Below are 19,749 nucleotides of genomic sequence, written 5' to 3' on the forward strand. Positions count from 1 at the left end.
TAAGGGGAACAGCAAATGTTTGGATGCGTACATGTTTTCCACAGGAACTAGCACTTAAGTGTTTACTCACCTGACTTACTCCATCTGCACCTTATTTGTTTAAAGAACTTTTTAAAAGCAGCTAGAGCTAATCAATCTAGCAGCTCAGTAAATTATACCAAATGTCAAATTCTTAGAATTGGAAGGAATAGAGCTTTAGAATATTGCCATTAATAAAAGTCATCATAACTGACGTTTTCAGAAATAGAACACTTTATCTAAATGAAGTCTGTAAGACTGCCTGAATGCATCCAACCCCTGAAAAGTGAATGGGTGTGTCTGAAGAGGGTGGTGATGGGGTCTGTGTCCTTAGCCTCTACTCCCACCCCTAGCCCCAGGCCTCTACACTCTTATTGCGTGAAGGGCCTCCCTCTCCTGTGATCAAAACCAAGCAGGTCTGGGTGCTGCATCCTCTGAGGACCTGCTTTGTGACTTGTTTGCTTATTTATTTATTTGGCTGCATTGGGTCTTAGTTGTGGCACATGGGGTCTTCACTGAGTCATCAGGACCTTTTGTTGAGATGCAAGGACTCTCTAGCTGTGACATGGAGACTCAGAAGTTGCAGTGCACGGGCTTAGTTGCTCTGCAACATGTGGGATCTTAGTTCCCCGACCAGAGCATCAACCCTGCATCCCCTGCACTGCCGGGTGGATTCTTAACCACTGGGCCACCAAGGAAGTCCCTGATTTGTTTGCTTTCAAACTGTTTATTCAGACTGGAAGTTTCATACAATCTTTTACGACTGAACAGAGTAATGGTCAAGGTGAAGTAGAAAAGGAGAAAGAGGGACCAGGAGAAAATGCTTCAAAAAGGGATGAGGACACTGAAGACCAGCAACTCATGAGAAAGAAAGTTTATGTACCGTTGCCTTACTCACAGGAATAAACAGGGTGTGTTTCAGGCCCTGAGGTTGGACTTGAGACCCTGAAAGGGTCACGGAGCCAGCCACCACATACCCTCTTCTCCAGGTACCAACCTTTCTGGGGAGGAGCCTCCTGCTCGAAATAAGTCATGGTCTGGAGAGTGTGGCGAGAGCCGAATGGAAGCCCGGTGTGACCAGAGCTTTCTGTCTCTCCCACAAGTCGTACCCCAGCCCCTTCTCTGTACCCCAGCTCAACACACACACAGACGCTAAATGGCTAGACTGAAGGCCATGAGCCCATGTGGGAGCAGGGGAGCCAGAGCTGCCGCTTCTGAAGGGGGCTGGGAGGTTGAGAAGGGGTTGCCCATCGGGGGACTCCTCTCTGCCCAGCCAGAGGAAGGGCTGGGAGTTGGTAACAACCCAGGAACTCTTGGGGCACAGGAATGTTGATCATCTCCCCGTGGACGGACACTAGAAAGTTACTGACCAGGGTCATGTTCTCCCAGGGTGGGGGGAAGTGACAACGGGACAGCTGCCTGGTGGTACTGGGGGGCCAGGCACCATCTGTACTTTTGCAGGAAGGAAAAGAGCAGTGGGGCCTGGAACTCTGGAAACGGGCCAGGGGCCTGGCTCCCTATGGATGGTCCAGTCCGGGGTTGACACTCAGCGCTGAAGCAGCTCAGAACCTTCTGACCAAGGCGATCAACTCTGTGCACCAGCTCAAATTCCATGGAGATCTTCTCCAAAGCAGTTTTTACTGTGTGGCTTTCATTATTTCAGTCCCAAGTCTTAGGTTCTGTTGACCTAGAAACATATCACCTACTCTTTCTCATCTTCTGACCAGTGGGTGTTTTTTTATGGTTTGTCTTCAAATTTAACCTGGGCTTTCTCAGAAGTCAAGGCTACCTCTCGGAGAACCTACCCTCTGCAAACAAGAGACAGTACCTTCCTTTTCAACTTGGGTGGAACTGGCTCTGGCCTAGGGTTCCAATGTCCTCAAGACACTCATGGATTTTAAGGCCGAGGAAGACACTGCTCTTTGTTCTGGCTCTTGCCACAACACCCGAGTATAAAGCCAGAGCAGGAATGAGGCAAGGAGAACATCTATGTGTCCAAATGAGGATTAGGTCCCAAGGTGTCCTTTCTGTCCGGACAGGAAGGAAACAGAACCCAAGCTGGCAGCGAAGTGATCGCCTTCGGTGCCCTCAACAAGAGGTATGTTTCTGCCTGTTCCCATGACGTTCAACCTGGTGACAAAAGATTCTTCTTTACTTGGTGATAAGAAGGTCAAGCTGCCTTATAATTAAGTGCCGCCGGTGTGAACATGAATGGGACGGATTGCCACAGTCCATCAACCCTTGGCAAACTGGTTTGTTTGGTCTGGACAGCAAACAACATTCCACACTACTGGATTTTCTTTTTTTTTTTCTCCCAGATCCCCTGCGGCCCCATCACCCCACCCCCACCCCCAACCGTTTTTAAAAATTACAATCTGTTCTTCTGTCTCAAGTTACATTCTGTAAATAATAAGCAACACTGATGAAATGCAAAAAGCTGAAAATTTGTAAAGCAGAAAGATCTGCAGCCTGTTTCACATCTGTGTCACATTAAACACGCACTCAACAGATCTGCTGATTCCTGTCTAATCAGCACACGAGGCCGACGTGGGCCAGGAGGGCCTTCATGCCACAGGCCACAGTGGGGCCGAGGGCCACTGGGGGCAGGTGAGGAGGGGCCGAGCCCACGGTGCAGACGACACTTGGCTGCTAGCCTGCTCCGGTCTGGGTCCATGTGTGGCGCAGACTGGCGGGTCACAGCTGCAGTGAGGTCATAGGAGAACCACCACTCAGAACCCCTCCTTGCCAGTCATCCGTCGGTGCTGGTGAAGCCGGGTGCATGGCGGTTAAACGAAATAACATGTTTCAATGATAAAATGTCTCATTTGAAGGAGCTGGCTCCCTATACATTAAGATGACTACAAAATAAAAATAGAACAGAAGGAAACCAATTAAAGCCCATTTGGGAAAACGCTTAGAGGCTACTAGAGATGTTAGTTGTTCTGCCAGGCAAAATCTGATCCTGTCTTTACCTCTTCCAAGCATTTTACACACATGCACGCATATGTACACACGCACATCTGTAGGATGTGTGCAGCCACTCATGCTACCACTAAGAAAACTGGCAGAGCATAAGAAGAAACTGGCACGTTTTAAACTTGTGGCATCGTGTGAGTCCCCAGATGATTGCAAGGCTCTGTGTTGGGGGGAATAAACCACATTCAGACTCAACATGGGGTCTTAAAGCAGAGGAGCACATGAACCTCTAAGGATACTCTTTGGAAAAACAGCGAATTGCCACCTCCACCACCTGCTCTCTTACATCTGCACTTGCCCTTCAAACTTAGGTGAGAAGACACTAAGACCAACAGTGCTGGACCCCCAGGGTCCACAGTTTGTCTCAATGGCTGCATTTATTTAGTGTTGACTCTAAGCTTCACAAGATTCTTCTAAGGATGTGTTTTATTAGCAGTCCATTTCACAGAGGAGGAAACCATGCCTGAGAGAGATTATCAAGTTTGTCCAAGGCCATTCGGCTGGTAAGTGGCAAAATCCAACTTGACCTTGGGTCTTTATGTTAGTCTCAGACACGGTAAACTTCTTATCAGCATGACTGTTGGTGAAAATCTCTTTAATACATACTCTGAGTTCATCACTGTGTTAAGCAATCTGAAGATCCTGGAGGGACACCAAAGAAGGCAATAACATGATCTCAAGAAGCTTACAGTCCAACTGGGAAGGTGTTTGTACCTAGACCGTGTTATCAGTGATGGGAGAGCTAAGGAGGCCTGGCTCTACACACTACAGAGGACATGGCTCCTGGCAAGGCCCCTGTATTCAAGTAGGGCCCTGACCGAAGGCAGAGCAAGGTTTTTATTAATACAGCAATGTATAGCATCAGTACTAACCTCCCAAGTTTAATAGTAGGAACTGGTGGTAAACCAATACTAAGAAAGGGGAAATAAATAAGACAAAAGTCAGTCAGCAGACCACCCCACGTACAATCTAAAAACATCTGATTGAAGCCTCATTCTTTTTTTAATTGGAGTATAACTAATGTGTTAAGTTTCTGCTGTACATCAACGTGAATCAGCTATAAGAATACATGTATCTCTTCCCTCTTGATTCTCCCTCCCACCTCCCCCCAATCTCACCTCTCTAGGTTATCACGGAGCACTGAGCTGAGTTCCCTGCCCTATATACTAGCTTGGCTGAAGCCTCGTTCTTAATGGGAAAGCAATGGACTGAAGAACAGTAAGCAGTGTCAGTTCTTTATAGTCATGATGCACACTTTGACTTCATTAATGGAATTTGCCAAGTGACTAATCTAAATTTTATTAATATTTAGAAGAAAGATATACACCAATGTGAATGATAAACTGGTAAAATGACAACTACTGGAAGGGTAGGATCAAGACAGGATAAAAATAAACAAAAACAAACACATTCAAAAGGAAGAGAAATTCTGACCTCAGGGGTTTAAAAAGAACTGGGGTGAAAATATGCAAGTATAATTCACAAAGGAAAAACTCTAAGTGGCAAAATGAAATATGAAAAGATGATGTAATACCCTAGTGATGGAAGAAATACAAGTAGTATCACTGAAAACATTCCCTCTCAGATCAGCAGAGACTCAAACAGTAACAGTGCCTTGCTTGTAGTACAGCATCTATATTATAAACTTCTCAACAGAATTCTGAATTAATAAATGAATGAACAGCCAAAGCTTGTGGAGGGTCAGAGAAGGGTCTTCTCAAGCACATGGGGTGGGAATACAGGTGTTTCAGTTCCCTAGAAGGCAATCTGGTAATGCATTTCAAAGGGGAAAATGCATTTACCCTTAACCCAGCAATTCTATTTTTAGAAATTTACCCTAAAGAGAGAATTATACAAATGTGAAAAGATACATGTAAAAGATGCTCATAATGGCAAAAAAATTAGAAACATACATCAAGAAAGGACTAGCTGAGTACTGGGTTGGCTAAAGTTTGTTTCGGTTTTTCCATAACATCTGATCAGAAAAATATGAATGAATTTTTTGACCAATCCAATATATTGGTGTATATGTGCAATTTAGTATTATGAAAATGTTAAAAATGACTTACTAATACTACCTAATGTTAAAAACAATTTACTTACTAGGCCATCAATAATTGTGCCTCTATGATTCATCTAATGTCACATATACATATGTATTTGTATGTGAGTGTGTGCACATATACATACATACATACTAAGGTATCTGGTCAGGGTTACACTATGAGCCTTTTGGTGATTATTAACAGCCAAGTAGGACTGAGTTATTTTACGTTTCTTTTTAAAAACAGAAATAATAGTACCTATTCTCATTGGCTTGCTATAAGAATCACAGATTGTGAATTATCTTGGAAGTGTTCATACAGTATGAGGGCTCATATACTGTTTGGATATGAGAACAGCTCAGGTTTGTAGATAATCTTTAAACTCACAAGACAGAACTACTTTTTAAAAATATGACTTAGGGAGCAGTCAGGCACAAACACCAAAACGTCTAAAGTACACCCAAGAAGCAAAGCATGAGTACCAACTGCAATGATCACATATTGAAGATAAGCATGGGTTGGGTACAGGCTAGTTAAGGAGTGAGATTGGCCTGTCTTCGTCTGGAATGGCTTTTTTCTGCATGAAGTTTTCTCCAGAGGAAAAGGCCATGAACTGGCCATTACTATCACTTCTCCCTGGACCGGGAGGCCTGGCCCTGAGCTACAATGTATGGTGGTAGGGCCGTGGATGTTGCTTTGTTGACCCGAGGGTCCTCTGCAGGGGGCTTCCTTTCTAGCACATTTCACTCATTTTTCCAGCACTGTCTTGCTTTCTGAACCTGAGCAGCAGAAGAGAGGTCACCTCTTGCTTGTGGTAAATGGCTAGCTCGGAGTAAGGAGGTGGGGCAAAGAGGGGGTGGGCATGGGTTAGGCGGGACCAAAACAGACCCAGGTGCTCAAAGCACTTACCCTAAAGAGCCCCAGAAGGCAGGACACCAACTCCAAGAATGGGTAAAAGCAAAAGCACTCTGCCCCCACAGCTTGCCCCAAACCTTCTTCCTGCTAACCCGGGGAGAGAGAACATCTGGACCTAGTTGTGAGGCTCTCCAGCTGCAGAGCCACTAGAGTGAAGTTCGTGTTTCACTGGAAATTGCATTTCAGGGGCTTACAGGCTGTCCTTTCTGATTCTCATCAGAGTGAAGTACAACCTAGAAGACAAGCTGGTTCAGAGACCAAATCAGCTTTCCTTTGAAATGCTCTCCTCTCCTCTCCCGATTCCCCCTTTGAAAACAGACTTAATGGTCCCAGTGGTGAGAAATCAAAAATATGAAAGAAAGAAAAGGGCATGGTGTCATCTCAGGTGTTTCTGCGCCTTCATAAAACTCAGACCCATGCCCTGGGTCACAGCTGCACCGCACCTTCAGAGCATTTGCTCTCCGAGGAAACAAGAGCCAATGAGGCTGAGTTCATGTGAGTCACTGGCGTGGGGCTTTCCTCTATCGGAGTGGAAAAAATGTGAATTGAAAATGTACTAGAACTTGCTGAGAGCCAAGGAGGCAGAGGGAAAAGATGCTAGAGCCTTTCAGACAGAGCAGGTAGCAGAACAAACAGCCTTCCAACCCCAGTCTGGGGCTAGCCACTGCTTATGCTCCATCATGGGCATTTGTAGTTGGCCTCTTTGGGCTTTGGGACACAAGCCTGCCAGCAGCCCCAACCAGTCAGCAGTGGGCGCTGGCCTGCCTGCCTGGGCCTCGCTGGGCCTCTGAGAGGAGCAGGTGCATCAGGGGGCTTGTCCAGAGAAACAGAGGCTACAGCACTGCTTTCTGCCACGCTAATGCAAAAACACAACCCCTCCTCTAGCTGCTCCTGTCCACCGAGGGACTTTCTCCCTGTGGACCTGGGGGCAGAGGCAGTTAGGGCAGGCATGTGGCTTTCCAAAGAACAAGTTCCTTGGGGTGGAGAGAAGCCGGTAGGCCTGGGACACCCCTAATGCTGCCAAAGGAAGGTGAGTCGCACATAAGCCAAGAGGTGACTCTGGAGTCGCTGCTCTGCGCTGCTTCCCTTTCGAAGGATCACTCGGATGCAAGCTGCTCAGACCACGCTTCCTTCTGCATGCTACATAAAGCACTGGAATTTTCTAGTGCTCTCTGTCTTAAGATCTCTGCAGATAAGAATCTCTATAAATTTCACTTCATGGATCATCTGGCCACCTCATGGCATCTTTAATCACTGTTAAACGGAACAAAATAATTCAAAAGAGCAGAATTTCTTCCTACAATTGAACCACTCTATACCCCCGAGGATTTCTCTCTTTATATCCCCAAAGACCAGCCACAGCATAGCTCCTGGATGCCACAACAGCTCAAGTACATGACAAAGAGAACCCCCAAACATGTGCCCATTAAAAGACATCCAGCCCAGTACCAAGGTCTGCTAAACCTTGGGTTTAGCAATCATTTCACAGAATCCAAACCATGGAGAGAGCTCCATCCAGGGACTACCAGAACCTGTTTCCAGGCTTTTAAAGCACCCTGACTAGAGAAGCCTAACTAGATAGGATGGCTATCTGGCCATCTCAGGGGTGGCCAGCCCCGTAGCCTCCTCTACTTCTAGAAACCTTTTCTCAGAACCCTAAACACCAAAATAAACAGGCGTTACCCTTGGCCACTAAAAGATGGTCACAGCACTCTGTGCACATACTTAGATGTTCTCATCTCCTTCCATGGCCTCCTGTAGTGTGTCCCGGTCGAGAGTTCCCAGGCCACCAGCTGGTGAAGATGGCGTTGGCTGGATGGCAGAGCAAAGACAAGTTGGAACTTGCACGTGTGAGTGCTATGTTATGAAAGTAGAGAATTCTGAACTTGGAAGGATACAGTGATTAATCACTAGGGGAGGGCCTGAGATGCAGAAGAGAGGACCAAGGGCAGCACAGCTCCTGGACACAACACTTGGCTGCTCGGTTCTCCAAGCAGGCCGTCTGCCACCTCTGGGTTAAGCTGGTAGGGGTGAGAGACTGTGACCAGCACACTTCAGGCGGTGAGATCCAGGGTGAAGTGTGTGTGTGTGTAGCATATTCAGTGGCTCAGTCGAGTCCAACTCTTTGAGACCCCATGGACTGCAGCCCATCAGGCTCCTCTGTCCATGGAATTATCCTGGCAAGGATACTGTTGCCTTTTCCTTCTCCAGTGGACCTTCCTGGCCCAGGGATTGAATCAGCATCTCCTGAGGCTCCTGCACTGGCAGACAGATTATCACTGCACCACTTGGGTAGCCCAGGGAAGTCTAGGGTAAAGAACACCTCTCTAATAACTACAATAGTGTCTTTCCCCAGATATTCTGGGTCATAGGAAGTATCCAATTCCTATCCTCCACATTTAGGAGTCAAAAGGAAGTGGATCTGAGACCTGGTAAGAGGACTCAGGTTTAAATCATGGGGCTTTTTGATGGGAGAGACCAAGAAATGATCGAGAAATAGCACAGAAGTTAGACATGTGTGCTCTGCGTTCAGACTTTCAAAGTCTAGTTCCCCTTCTCATTACCGCTGAAATCTTAAACAAGTTGTGTAAATGCTCTGTGCCTCAACTTCATTGTGCTGTTTTTGTTGTTTAGTCATCCAGTCGTGTCCAACTCTTTGCGACCCTGTGCGCTGTAGCCCACCAGGCTCCTCTGTCCACGGGATTTCCCAGGCAAAAATCCTGGAGTGGGTTGCCATTTCCTTTCCATGGGATCTTCCCGACCCAGGGACTGAATCCACAGCTCCTGCATTGGCAGGTGAGTTCTTTGCCACTGAGCCACCCTCAATTTACCCATCTGTATCCACTGACCATAGCCTGTCTGTTGCAGACCAGTAGTTCTCTGAAAGGACAGAAATACACGTCTTGCTGGATGGTATGGACAAAGGACAGGCAGGCTCCCAGTATGGCCAAAGGATGTGACTGGCTGATGGCTAGGACTAAACTACTCCCTTAATGCTTCTCCTCGGGTGTCTGAAGACAGACAGCCCTTTCTTTCTGACTGTACTAAACACCACTGCTTTGTTGGTCTGTCCATAGACTCAGGGCAGCATTACTACAAGGACCAGGCTTTTCCAGGTCCTGCTCTCCCAGATGAGGGTGGTGTGAAGCTGACAGGCAGCAGGCTGGGCTAACAGGCTTTTCATGGGACAGTCTCCCACCTGCTCTGGTTTAGCGATCAGGCTCGGGAGTAGAGAGGGCCAGAAAGTGAGGCTGTCAGCAGGCTTCAAGGAGGCTGGGAGGCAGGGAAAGGAAACAACCATCCCGAGTCTCAGAGACTCGACAGGAGTGTTCCACCCCACACCGGTGGCATCCGACCGCCTCTGCCACCGGCGCGGCCTCCTCCTCCGAGACGGGTAGGTTTCCTGTTGTGTCAGCCCCGCTTCCTTTGGCAACATTATCCTGCAAACAGAGAGCTACTTTGAATAAAGCACTAAGGTGTCCCGTTTCTGACCTGGGAGGAGGGGAGGAGGCGAGGAGGCAGGCAGCTCCATTTCTCCGGAGAGAAGTATCGGGCGCCTGGACCCTCTCTAGACAGTGCCTCTTCCCTCTCCCCAGTCCTGAAAAGCCCTGCTTGGAGAAAAGAAACGTGCTGGCTTTCCTGCGTGACCTCAGATGGGCAAGTTCTGAATGGCAGCTGGGTCTATTACATGCCGTGTGAGAGGGTTAAACAGGACAGCCTCAGCTCTTTATAAACTTTTGCCCTGTGGATATGTACTCATTGGCGGTAGTACAAGCTGTATTACACGCCTTAACGATACGGTTCAACTGTCGGTCAGGCTTGGGCCTGGCCCTGGGCCAGACCGCAATCAATGGGACACAGAACCTCCCCCTTCAGATCATCACGAAGGCTCATATTATCTCCTTTTCGTCGTGCTGGTTAAATTTATGGAGCAGAACCCTGAAGCCGCATTCCTCGGCCTGGGCCGGCCCACGCGGCCCTCCCTCCCTTTGTTCGGTACTGTAAGCCAGCCGTGCTCCGGAGGACTGCGGGGTTGTTAGTTCAGGCACTGACTGTTTGCTCATGACTGAAATGAAAAGAGTTCAGTGGAAGGGCAAAAGGACAGCCCAAGTGTAAAACCCCATCCCAGCGGGCCCTGGGCCCCTCCATACAGGCCCCGCACTGCTCCTGAATGGACGGTCGCACTTTGTTCTCACAAAAGCAAAATCTGCAGTCTGATCTCTGATAACCCTTCTCTGAAGCTGCAGCCAAGCCCTCCTGCGGCACCCCTCCCGGGAAGCTCTGGACCCCGGGTACCGCGGAGCACGCGGGCCCCTCACACAGCCCAGACATCAAAAGAAGCCCCTGTTCCAGGGCATCTTCCGGGCTTGCCAGGTCCCATGGGAGGCGGGAACGTAAACACTCGAAGTAGCTGGTCTAATTTTTAAGGTTAAAACAGGAAAAAGTAAACGTATGTTTCAGGCCCTGACTACCATGGCGGGATATGGGCGACCTGTCTGAGAATGTGTGCACGCATGCGCTTGTGGAGCGGCTGTGCACACCCGGAATGGAGTCTCTGGAGTCCAGCAGGAGAAGGTCCCCTGTGTTAGACCTGTGGAGTCTCCCCATTTGCTCTTATCCGTGACCTTCAATATCTGACTAGTACTCCCCTAACATCTCTAGAGGACACCATCCAATGACTGGAAGGTAAGTCATCCCCAGGCTGAACCAGGTTCTCCAAGGGATGAGCCAGTTGAGTCCACAGTTCATCGTGTATGTCTCCCTGTCTCGGTCGTTCCACCTATAAAAGGAGGCAACTGAGCTGACCAACAGAACTCTTCTAACCAAGGTTCAAGCATAATAGAGAGGAGGAGTAAGAGGCACCAGAGAGAAGGAACCCCAAACCCAAACCCACCTGAAGACATGATGAAAGGTTCAGGTAGGAAAGCCTTTGAGGGGACTTTATTGGTGCTTTCAGCCCAGTTTTGTCCTTTCAGCCATTGTTAGGCAACACTAGTCTAGGGCCCAAGTTTGTTTAAAAATAAACCCCGAAATCCCACACCAGCAAGACAGGCACTAAAGCCCTTTCCAGTTCTGGGTCGAGGCAGATGTCTTCAACAGAGTCTCTTGAAGCTAGTGGCCTTTTTCCCATCAGACCCTGATTCAATCTGAAGGTGAAAGTTGTGCTTCTTGATTCAAGGTAACCATGTGTTTCTGAATGGAAACTGCAGTCTTGGCACTTTTCTCACAACGCTTCCTTATTCACTATGTTGATGTTTAGAGATGAGCTAATGACTTTGTCATTCCAAAGCCTCCAGCACCTTTTTTCTAAGTAGAAGGAAGTGCCATGGAATGAATGGGTCACAGAAAACTGTCCCTTGCTATTGAGAATCCCTCTTCTCTGTGGTAATTTTTCTACTGAGTACTATTTGTTCTAGTTCATTAAAAATAAAGGTTATAGAGAACCACTGAAGTCAGGAAAAGAAAAGGCAAGAAAAATCTAGGTAGACTGTTTAGGAAATCCTTGAGAAAAATGTGTAATCCATTTAATCTGTCTCTACTTATTCATATACAAGAGCAGGGTTCAATTAAGCCTTTCGTCATAATAATACCTCACATCTCCCAAGACAACCTACAGAGCACTTGCACACACATTATCACAGGTTACACAAATACTCATAAAAGAATTCAGCTTCCTTCAGGTATCAGTGCATGACAGAAGGGCTCCTGAAGGCTTCGTTTTGGCCCATCATGAGCCCAGATGCATCAGTGTTCTTTGATATATTAAAATTTGGAAAACCAGATCCATCCCTGAGAATGAGACCCAATTATGAACCAGGACAGACTTTGAGAACTTTTCAACAGTGACCTGGATGCCCCTACTTCCTGCTGGACTTTCTCCATCTCAGGGTCACTTTGATGACCAGATTTCAGGGACAGACAAATCATAAGTAAACAACAAGGCCAGATTGGGGAAAATGTAGGCGCACAAGCTGCTGACAAAAAGGATGTAGCAGGAACAGCCAATACGCATGCCCAGAGCTGCCATCGGCCAATTGCGGGCTCTACACACTTCTCTCCTTTGTATTTTCTGGACTGTTTATTCTAGTGCTGTGGAAAGGGCTAAGGAGGACTAGATTGATACCAGTTTAAGAACTAAAAAGGAACCATGTTTTGAGATTTGCTTTTCCACACCATATACATACATCCATTCTTGGGGCAAAATAGCTTCTGTTGAGGGTTTTTGGTTTTGTATTTTTTTTAAACATTGATTTCTTGGCCATCAGCTAAAAGAAACTGTGAATACTCAAGTACCTTGACGATGACTAAACATGTGGAAAGTGGTCTATTCACGAGTGGTTCTCCACACTCGTGGAGGCTGCCTTCACTGCCCACCCCCGCCCCGGCCACATGACCTGGCCCATTACTCGGGGGCACTTGTGTGTCCCCAGAGGTGGAATCAGAAGGGAGCTGAAGTGGTGACAGAGCAGGCTTGGCCACAGGTTTCATGTCACAGGAGATGAGATGTAAGAGACTTGAGCAGTGCTAAGCCCACTGGGCTCAGGCTGGCCCAGGGCTGCTCAGGGATGGTTTAGGTACACGCGGCCTCACATTCACCTACTGCCTTTTTATTTTTAGAAAACATTACCAGCCTCTCATATGTCCTTCCTGGGCTTTCTTCGTTTCAGTGCCCAGCTTCTGGCCCATTCTTCCAGGGCATTACCCCTCAGCTGCAGACATGACCAGGGCAGGGCTGATGCTCACTCCCTCGGAAGTGGGAGGACCGACCTGAGAAGGGGATGAAAAGCAGCACGAGGCCACCAAGCAAAGCAGCGTCAGGACTGCAATCGGGGTTCTGGTCTCACGCTTCGCAATCCTGTTCTCTTTCAAGAGGGCATGCTGCCTCCAGCACCCAAAGGGAACATCCAGATTGGTTATTTTGATCACAGAGACGTGAATCAAGGAAGAACTGATCCTACACTGATGTAGTAAAAGGATGTGAGTTGCTGTCACTTCAACACAATAAATCAGAATAATGTTCAAGGCCATTCTGTCAGCTCTACTATTGCATTTTTGGAATAAGAATAAAATCTTATGAATCGTCTCACTGAACTTAAAAAAAAAAAAAAAAAAACAAACCTGTGGTATATTAGACTTTGGCTTTCCTGGTGGCTCAGATGGTAAAGAAACTGCCTGCAATGCAGGAGACTCAGGTTCAATTCCTTGGTTGGGAAGATCCCCTGGAGAAGGGAATGGCAACCCACTCCAGTATTTTTGCCTAGATAATTCCATGGACAGAGAAACCTGGTGATCTACAGTCCATGGGGTTGCAAAGAGTTGGACACAACTGAGCAACTTTCACTTTCACTTTTCATATTAGATTTTAATAGAAGTACCTTATAAAATCTGTCACTAGAACACTTTGTATTTATCATATGGTCAATATGGACTTCCTTGGTGGCTCAGATACTAAAGAATCTGCCTGCAATGCAGGAGACCCAGGTTCGATCCCTGGGTTGGGAAGATCCCCTGGAGAAGGAAATGGTAATCCACTCCAGTATTCTTGCATGGAGAATCCCACGGACAGAGGAGCCTGGTGGTCTACAGTCCATGGGGTTGCAAAGAGTCAGACATGACTGAGTGAACAAAAGCATGGTCAATGTCAGCCCAAGACCCATATGCATTGCCTAATCCTGGCACTGTCCATTCCCCTATGAGCCACTTCCCCTGCTCAGTGACACCCAGAATTTCCTAAAGGAGCTAAATTTCTGGAAATAAGGCCATTGAGAAGATGAGTTTTGAAATTAATTATGAAATGAACCTTTATAATCTAGAAAAAGCTAGTTTCTCAAAGGCTCAAAGCTTTATAATATCCGAAGTTGTCTCCTACTTTCATTATGCAGAAACCATGAACCAAAGGGTGCATGATGAAAGCAGTATTTTTTTTAAAGAGCCCATCACGCTAGCTAGAGATGAAAGAGTCTTTCCTTTTAAACTCTAGTCCTGAACCCAAGAGCACTTTTATTTTTTTTAAAGAGACCTGGGGGAACTCGACCAACATGATAACACTGTTGTGAGACCATCCTGGCAGGAGTCAGACAGATAAGTCCTTCACAGTTCCAAGAGCCCCACTGATGGGAGATCTGATTCTACAACTCAAAACCCTTCAACAATACTAAACAGTGGACTGGCATGCGTCTGGAAAATATAACCGTTTTTGAAGAATGCTTTCCAAACCACGTAATGCTTTTAAAGCTGTTTATCAGGAGAGCTGGATGAGCAACAGTGGCCTGAAACAGTGTCTCAGCTGTCACAGGGTCGCACGCCCTGTCCGCGTTTCTGTAAGCCCTTCATCATCCTCGACTGTCTCACCCTTGGCAGACAACAGATGCCAAAGTTTGGAGACATTCGCTACATAACTTCTACCCGACAAACCTGGCTCCAGGACAGATTTCCATGTCATGTGGGGCTTTTGGCTGAACTCTGCTCGAACCCAGAGGCGTATCATTTACAGCAGACACTAACAATAGTTTGGGATCACCTGCTCTTCCACAGGCGGGTTCAGAGCAAGTTCGTGGCCTCTGCACACCTTTTCCAGTGGGGTTTCTGGTACACAAGGGCTGGGAGCCCAGTTGAGTTCCTCCACCCAGAATTCTGACTGTGTGACAAGCACAGGTTTGTGGGCCTGGATTTAACTATTTTGTGTGAAGAAAGAGAAGGGGAGAGACAAAAACCCAGCACAGTGTATGACTTTCTGGTCTCACCACCATAATAAGTCCTTAGCAAGTTTTCAGGGACAGGGTACAAGTAAGAGGTGAAGATATAACCCCTGCTTCACTTATGCTTAGCATCCCATATTCGGAGAGGTATATACTGACTCAGATGCCATTTCTGGAGCCCTAATTATACACATCCCAAGTCAGCTAAGTGCTTTATAAACCTTATGTCATCTAAGCCACATAACCACCCGCCGAGGCAGGCATTATCAGTCCTATTCCGTGAGTCAGAGGAATCTCACCCCAGAGATACTGAGGGGGAGAAACTTGCTCTGGGCCACAGCTAAGAAGCAGCAGTGAGATGACTCACATTCAGGGCTACCCTCTGACCTTGTGGTACAGACGTGGGAACCAGGCAGGGCTCTGGGAGCCCCTTCTTGATCCCTGCAGATGCTCAGTTTCACTTCACACTGGCCACCACAGCACTCCTTCCCACGTCTTCTCCAGGACTGGGGAAGATCTGAGATTTTATGTTCTTTCCACGTCTCTTTCTGCAACAGGCGCTTCTCTTTGAAGAGAGACCTCTTGCCCTTGGAGTGTCAAGATAAGAAAACTTTCAGCAACTTCCCTTGGAAACTACAAAACACCCATCAGCACCCAGGATCTAAGTACAGTCGCTCACCAGCTGCCAGCCCCTCTGAATAGCTTTTATGGTTCAGTGAGGGGTGGTGACAGGGCCGTGTCACTACCGTGGGGTGTGCTGTTTCTTTCATGTTCCCGGGATCTGACAAGAGCCTTCCACAACCTGTTTCTTTACAACACATGGAATGAGAGATTAAAGACCAGTACCAGACGTAAAGCTGGGGTTGGGACTAGCAATGATCTCTTTCCAGATGCATTCTAAATCTTTCTGGGAAAGAAGGGTCGCTGACCGCCCTAAGCAGATGGTGTTCAAAAGCTGTCATGATGATTAAATGAGATAATACATGTGAAATACGTAGGACATAGTAAACATCCACAGGAAAGGTTTAAAAATGTTAGCAGTATTTTTATTTATTGATACCACCAAACTTAAAAGAGTGTTTTAGCAGAAACAATGTATATGGATTTCAGTAAAACTACATTAATTCAGAGCTACTAGCTGGATGTGGAGGAGAAAAGACATCAAGAAAAGACGAATGAATTAGTGAAAAAAATCTAAATTATAGGACTTCTGATTAACTATGACAGATTGAGTCCAGAGACCCCTCTAAAGTGAAAGCGAAGGGATACAAGTGGCATGGATCCAAAAGGATAAAGAGAAGGTGTCAACAACATTTTAGAAGCTGAAGAGCAGATGGACAAGTGGTGCTGAGATGTAAGCCTGAGGGAGTAGCAGCCACAAAGCAGTGAGCTAATTAGTGTATTAACTGCTGAATTTCAGAAAGTAGGGGGTGCACCGAGGAGCTCTGAGTGCTTGGGGCATCAGGGAGGAACAGGGAGGCCTGTCTGTGAGATGGTGAAAACAGGAAAGTTGGGTAGAAGTCTGGATAAGAAGCAGTGAGACAGCAGGGCTCTCCCACCCACAGCTAGCCCGCTCCTCCTCAGCAGAAGATGGGCACCAGCAGGTCCCCACCTGATGCTTCACGGTGAGGCCCCGGGCCCCACACAGAGAGCCCCCAATCTGCAGACTAGCACCTCCTCTCAAGATAGGAGAACACCTCGTCAAAAATCACCAAACATCTGGGAACTGTCTATTCATGAAAGAAAAAGGCCAAAACAAGCAAATGGGAGAAAGAAACTCAGGAGAGAATGAGGGCCTTCACTCTACAGAGGACAGGAACAGGAGGCTGCTAGGGGAAAGCTTTCCAGAGAAAAAAGTGTAACTGATCAATTACTAAGTACATTTTTAAACATATACAGAAGGAATCTTAACGGAAATCAACCTTGAATACTCACTGGAAGACTAATGCTGAAGCTGAAGCTCTAATACTTTGGCCATCTGATGCAAACAGTCAACTCATTGGAAAAAGACCCTGAAGCTGGAAAAGATTTGAAGGCAGAAGGAGAACAGGATGACAGAGGATGAGATGGCTGGATGGCATCGCTGATGCCATGGACATGAACTCAGGCATCCAGGAGATGCCTGATGGGGGACAGGGAGGCCTGGTGTGCTGCAGTCCACAGGGTTGCAAAGAGTCGGACATGACCTAGTGACTGAACAACAACAACAACAGGACAGTGTATGGATGTATTAGTAACAGGCAGATAGGAAAAATCTCTTAAAAAGGAGTTACTAACCTCAGAGTGAAAAAGCCAAAAGTAGATAAAAATTTGAGGATAAACTGGGAATAGGTCTATATAAAACTAAGCAAAAATAATAAAAGTGATTATTGGCTCCAGGGAGAAAAAAACAAACTACAAAGTTAAACCAAACTGGAAACATAATCATAGTAACCTACATGGCTTCACTGGGAATATTATTTACATAGAGGCACCATCACTGACTCAGTGGACATGAATCTGAGCAAGCTCCAGGAGATAGTGGAAGACAGAGGAGCCTGGCAGGCTGCAGTCCATGGGGTTGCAAAGAATTGGACACGACTTAGCAACTGAACAACAACAATGTAAAAGTGGAATTATTGATTTACCAGAAAATGATATAACTATAGTATACTGAAAAATGGGATGGGAGGGGTGCGGGGGACATGTATAGACAGCAATAAGAAGTCAAATGATATCAAGAAATAGCACTATTCTCATTTTTATTCCTTTAGAAACATGGAGGTTAAGTACCTCCAAAATGAAAATACAGCCCAAAGTACTGGAGGTGGCTGCCTCCAGAGGAACAAGAATCAGGGTTGGGGAAAAATGGGGCAGCTGACTGATGGTTTATTTCTCACAGGAAGAAATCTTTGACTTCTGAAAGTGTGGGTATGCTATTCACTCTGATAAAACAAACTTTAATTTGAAAAGATTAAAAAAAAAATTGTCACAAAGAGATCATTAAGGTCAAAATTATATTTTTTAAAAACACTGTTCTTATTAATTGTAGAAACTAAAGAATATTTAGTAAATATGCCTAAGGTGGAAAGAACAATTGGAAAATTAAGAGATAATTATCCAATCGTAAACAATTAGTAAAACGATAACGATAATTTATTTTGAAAGGGTTGTGGTGACCTAATAATGTGGGAAAAAATGCCTGTAACTATCAAATATACACCAATACGTATACACCAACAAATATAGACTACCGATACACAAATGCAGTTTGTTTCTAAGAACAAATAGCAAGTCAAATCACTAATAAAGGGGTACTTCAAGAAAGTTATAGGAAACTTGCTTTAATGGACATGTAAGACTAATTCAAGAACATTAACCCACAGACACTTTGATGAGTCTCAGGAATCTGGAAGATTCTTCAAGGCAGTCTGTCCTCCAGTACTGAATATTCTCAGTACTTAATACCTATTATATGCCTGGAATATAGCAGGAGGTCAGTACTTCACCACCTGATGAATTTTTACTGTCAGTTCACCTACATATGAACCAGAGAGCTCTCTGAGCAGTCAGGTTAGAATATCACAAGTTCATTAACTAAATTAACAGGGCCCATCAACAGTTCAAACACGAACACAGAAACTCTTTGAGGTTCTCATCTTTCTACTAGAAGATGTGAAGGTACCCACACATGCTAATGTGACATGATGATGCCCTGGGAGGTGGATGGGTGCCAGTCTTACTACCCTAACTGTGCTGCTAGAGTAGCTCAGTCAAGTCTAGAGGACCGAGGAGCCCTGTCCTCTGCCCCATCCTGGAGGTACTTAGTGAGGTTACACTACGTTCAGCCAGTCCCAACCCACCAGGGTGATCCATCCTCCTCCTAACGAGAGGTGAAGCACTGTGCTGACTCCCCTTTGAAGTTTTCAGCAGCCCCTGGGATTTTATGATACAGCCTGGGTCACCCCTGCCATTATCTATGTTTGAAGTATGTTTGGGGAAAATCTACTAGGAGCTGTCTCTGGTGTTAACGGAGAACAACGGCCTCATAAAAACTGCTCTCTGCAAGGAGTTCAAAGGACCTTATCCAAATATTGTGGGTTTATCTTGCTCCATCAACTTTGCCAGGGCAGAAAACTGAGGTTTTGCCAAGTAAACTCTGACAGAGAGGTACCCTTTTGATTTCCTGAACAAGCTCAGGGCACTGCTCACACAACCAAGTGGCCTTTTAACAAGATGGACCTTGCACTCTGAAGTCCTCTGCTGAGCACTTACCATGCTGCTGAAGTTAGAATTTATTGGGATGGTGGGTTAAGGTGAAGGACTAAATTAGGTAAATTATTGTGAGAGGTCCTTCTGATATGTGGTAAAATCTTCCCAATTGTTACTTCAAGAAACCCAGTAAAAGTCAGGAGCAAACCAGGAGGACTGACAATTGTTGGCAGGAAGCCAAAGTGAAGCATCGCGTTACAGTGGCTCCTACAGTTTAATCCACATTAATCCATCGTTACCGATATGCACTATTTATCAGCAGGTGATGGATCATCACCGTATTTTCAAACAAAATAGCTTGTCAAAGAAATTAACCAGGTAGAGGTATTTGTTGGCCAGTGACATATTCATGAAGTCACAGAAGGTGCAAAGAGTGGCATTGTTTTTTATTTCTGCAAATCTCTTTAACTCTTGCTTAATCGAAAACAGCTGCATTCTCTTATCTGCTTCCACAGCTAACCTGTTGCCATATCACATATTGTGTAGCTTCTGGAAAACTCCTCTGTTCATTCATTAGAGAATGTTATTATAAAAATAGTTGTTTTTCCCTCTGTATATCTATATATGAATACGTAAATATACAAAAATAGGTTTGACCTTACAGATCCCCTGGAAAGTATTGGGGGGGGGGTCCCCAGGGGTCCTTAGACTATATTTTGAGAACCTCTGTCCTAAAAGGACCCATATGTATAAATTATGTGCTAATTAGAAATCCGTGTTCCCTACATATTAAAGTAAATCCACTAAGGATATAGGTTAGTAAACTGTTAACCTGATTTGAGTTATATATAATACATATGTATGTGTGTGTTCAGTCCTCAGTAGTGTCTGACTCTTTGTGACCT

At 45.9% G+C, this 19,749-nt stretch overlaps 1 protein-coding gene across 6 annotated transcripts in view; it reads right to left on the reverse strand.

Moving 5' to 3' along the window:
- VPS13D (vacuolar protein sorting 13 homolog D) overlaps positions 1–19,749 on the reverse strand; it is a 265,619-nt gene that overhangs the window by 27,147 nt on the left and 218,723 nt on the right. Inside the window, exon 67 of one of the 6 annotated variants that reach the window (XR_009695793.1) lies at positions 15,041–15,240. The exons of the other annotated variants lie outside the window; for them this stretch is intronic. The gene's annotated coding sequence lies outside the window, so the exon portion shown is untranslated. The remainder of the gene's footprint in view (positions 1–15,040; positions 15,241–19,749) is intronic. 6 annotated transcript variants of the gene reach the window in all.

This window comes from Dama dama, chromosome 14 (assembly GCF_033118175.1).
Source record: "Dama dama isolate Ldn47 chromosome 14, ASM3311817v1, whole genome shotgun sequence".
NCBI classification, from domain to species: domain Eukaryota; kingdom Metazoa; phylum Chordata; class Mammalia; order Artiodactyla; family Cervidae; genus Dama; species Dama dama.